General features: G+C 35.6%; 1 non-coding gene across 1 annotated transcript; it reads right to left on the bottom strand.

The window, feature by feature from the left end:
* Positions 1-1148: 1148 nt before the first annotated feature.
* On the bottom strand, positions 1149-1255 carry LOC139860652 (small nucleolar RNA R71). Its single transcript, XR_011763283.1, has one exon. It is a non-coding gene; the product is annotated as a small nucleolar RNA R71 (small nucleolar RNA).
* Positions 1256-4180: the final 2925 nt, after the last annotated feature.

The raw sequence follows: 4180 nt of genomic DNA, 5'->3' as shown, positions 1-4180 counted from the left end.
TTTAAGTTAGTGATAGTAATAAGGTTGGGTTAGTCGAGTGTTTTTAAGTTTTATAAGTATCTCTTTTTCTTTCTTATTTTTCGACGCCTTTTATTTTTCAGTCGTTTTCGACGCGCTCTTTTTCTTTCTTATTTCTCGCTATTCTAGTTTTTAGGACATAGATTTTTATTCTACTTCTTATCTAAATTTCTTAAAATTACGAAAATTTATTTTAAGTGGTTAAATTGATAGACATCAAAATTTTCTGGTTAGTAGTAATAGTTGGATTTGTACGTGGACCGGGTTATTGGAGCCAAACAGTACTCAATTATATTGAGACCAAATGAATCCTGCCCCTCTGCTGCATCTTTTGGCTATTCGAAACGTGGGCAAAATCAGAAAAGTCTATTAATTGGATAACTTATATAATTTGTCTTTCCTTTTAAAAACTAATAGGATATTCAGTGAATGCACCGAGCAAGACGTTCACCACCTTTTGTACGTTCACCACCTGTAACCAGATCAAGACATCTCGTAAATATTGTCGCCGTTGATTTTTCTTTAGAATCGTCATCCAGTCGACCAAGTACTCCAGTTCAAATTTCCGATAATCCATTTTTTAAACCCGACCTCACAATTGAGAATCCGGAGAATATTCAGGGACGATTCATAGATCCTGAACCATTAATTTTTCCTCCGGAACCACCAATCATTCAAACAGAGATTGTTAAGGAACGAACCATTAAATCAGAATCCTCTAGTGATTCAGATTCAACAAATTCAATTATGGAAAATCTGGAACCTTTAAGCATGGAAGACCGAATGAGAGCTAAACGCACTGGCCAAAGTCACACAATTACTCATCCTGACATTAATGCGCCAGATTATGAAATCAAAGGACAAATTCTACATATGGTAACTAATCAATGCCAATTTAGTGGTGCGCCGAAGGAAGATCCAAACGAACATCTTCGTACCTTTAATAGGATCTGCACACTATTTAAAATAAGAGAAGGGGAGGATGAACAGATATATCTCATGTTATTTCCTGGACTTTAAAGGGAGAAGCCAAAGATTGGTTGCAATCGTTACCTGAAGGGGCGATTGATACATGGGACGTTTTAGTTGAAAAATTTCTTAAACAATTCTTTCCAGCATCTAAAGCCGTAAGACTTCAAGGAGAAATTGTTACGTTCACACAGAAACCGAATGAAACACTATATGAGGCATGGACAAGATTTGGAAAGTTATTAAGAGGATGTCCGCAACATGGTTTAGACACTTGTCAAATAGTACAAATATTCTACCAAGGATGCGACATCACTACAAGGAAAGACATCGATATAGCAGCTGGTGGTTCCATTATGAAGAAAACAAAAACTGATGCTTACAAAATTATTGATAACACTGCTTCCCACTCACATGAGTGGCACCAAGAAAAAGATATCGTTAGATCATCTAAAGCAGCTAGAGCTGATTCTAGCCATGACTTAGATTCCATTTCCGCAAAGATAGATGCTGTCGAGAGACGAATGGAAAAGATGACTAAAGATATACACTCAATACGAATTAGTTGTGAGCAATGTGGAGGACCACATTTGACAAAAGATTGTCTTAGTATTGAGCTAACGATGGAACAAAGAGAGAATATTTCATACATAAACCAAAGGCCTGGAATTAATTATCAGAATAATTATCAACCTCCAAGACCGATTTACAATCAAAACCAGAATTATAATCGAAATGTTCCATACAACAACCAACAAGGTCCTAGTAATCAACAAGTATCCAATAATACTTACAATCAGCAAAGACCTAATTTTCAAAACAAACCACCACAAACCGATGATAAAAAGCCGAATTTAGAAGATATGATGACAAAGCTAGTTGAAACTCAAACGCAATTTTTCACATCTCAGAAATAAACTAATGAACAAAATGCTCAAGCATTTAGAAATCAACAAGCTTCTATTCAAAATTTGGAACAAGAAGTAAGTAACCTAGCAAGGTTAATAGGTGAAAGAAAACCGGGAAGTTTACCTAGTGATACAAATGTAAACCCCCGGAATGAAACAGCTAAAGCCATTACCACAAGAAGTGGTACAACACTTAAACCACCTGAAATACCTGTAACTTCTGATGAAACTATTCCTACTCCACAAGAACCACAACCTGATCAAGATAAGGAAAAAGAACCGGTAGTTGAAAAGGTTAATGAAGATAACATAGTTAAGGCTAAACCTTATGTTAAACCATACCAACCACCACTTCCTTACCCGAGTAAAATGAAAAAAGAGAAACTTGAAGCCGAGCAATCCAAATTCTTGGATATGTTTAAACAAATAAATGTCAATCTTCCTTTCATTGATGTAATTTCAGGAATGCCTAGATATGCTAAATTCTTGAAAGATCTGATATCAAATAGAAAGAAAATGGAAGAACTCTCGGCTGTTACTATGAATGCTAATTGTTCAGCAGTGCTGTTGAATAAGATACCAGAAAAACTATCTGATCCAGGAAGTTTCACAATTCCATGTTTTCTGGGTAGTCTTAGTTCAATAGAAGCATTAGCAGACTTAGGTGCTAGTATAAATTTAATGCCGTATTCACTATACACTAAACTAGACCTTGGAGAATTGAAACCAACAAGAATAAGTATACAACTAGCCGATAGATCAATAAAATATCTTAGAGGGATAATGGAGAACATGCTAGTTAAAGTTGGTACTTTAGTATTTCCAGTAGATTTTTTTGTTCTGGACATGGAAGAAGATTATCAAGTTCCTCTCATATTAGGAAGACCATTCTTAAACACGGCTAAAGCAATGATAGACGTGTTTGGTAAGAAATTGACCCTAAGTATAGAGGACGAGAGTGTTACCTTTTCAGTTGATAGAACAATGCAACAACCGCAATCTGCAGATGATACATGTTATTATATTCAAACTATAGATTCACATGCAGAATTATTAGAAGAATTTCCAGAATTACAAGGAACGGGAGAATGTTCTTTAGGAGAAGGAACTGAACCAATTGATGAACCTGAAATGTTAGCTACACTAATAGCTAATGGATATGAACCAACAACAGAAGAAATTCAAATGCTAAAAGAAGAAGACAGATATCGATATAAATCATCGATAGAAGAACCTCCGACATTAGAGTTAAAGCCACTTCCAAACCATTTGGAATACGCTTATTTACATGGTGAATCTGAATTACCTGTAATAATATCGTCTTCTCTTACTGAAAATGAAAAATCTCAACTCATTTCTATGTTGAAAGCTCATAAACCAGCCATTGCATGGAAGATTCATGATATTAAAGGAATAAGTCCTTCGTATTGCACACATAAAATCCTTATGGAAGAAGGTCATAAAATGTATGTGCAACGCCAACGAAGACTAAATCCTAATATGCAAGATGTTGTTAAAAAAGAAATAATTAAACTGCTAGATGCAGGTTTAATTTATCCAATTTCTGATAGTCCATGGGTAAGCCCAGTTCAATGCGTGCCTAAGAAGGGTGGCATGACTGTCATCACAAATGAGAAAAATGAGCTTATTCCTACTAGGACTGTAACAGAATGGCGTGTATGTATTGATTATAGAAAATTAAATGACGCTACCAGAAAAGATCACTTTCCCTTACCGTTCATTGATCAAATGTTGGAAAGATTAGCCGGAAATAGTTACTATTGTTTTCTTGATGGATTTTTCAGATATTTTCAAATTCCAATAGCACTCGAGGACCAAGAGAAAACCACATTCACGTGCCCTTATGGTACTTTTGCTTACAAACGCATGCCATTTGGACTTTGCAACGCCCCTGCAACCTTTCAAAGGTGCATGATGGCGATTTTTCACGACATGATAGAAGAATGCATGGAAGTTTTCATGGATGACTTTTCAGTCTTCGGTAATACTTTTGAATCATGTCTAGTTAATCTGGAACGAATGCTTATTAGATGCAAACAATCAAATCTAGTACTTAATTGGGAGAAATGCCATTTCATGGTTAAAGAAGTCATCGTTCTTGGTCATAAAATTTTAAAGGAAGGAATTGAAGTGGATAGAGCTAAAGTAGATGTAATTGCTAAACTTCCACATCCCACCAATGTTAGAGGAGTTAGGAGTTTTCTAGGGCATGCCGGTTTTTACCGACGTTTCATTAAAGATTTTTCTAAAATTGCCACTCCTAT

This window comes from Rutidosis leptorrhynchoides, chromosome 7 (genome assembly GCF_046630445.1).
Source record: "Rutidosis leptorrhynchoides isolate AG116_Rl617_1_P2 chromosome 7, CSIRO_AGI_Rlap_v1, whole genome shotgun sequence".
Lineage (NCBI taxonomy): Eukaryota > Viridiplantae > Streptophyta > Magnoliopsida > Asterales > Asteraceae > Rutidosis > Rutidosis leptorrhynchoides.
Note: the sequence above shows the minus strand (reverse complement) of the source record. Positions and strands in the feature narration are given on the sequence as shown.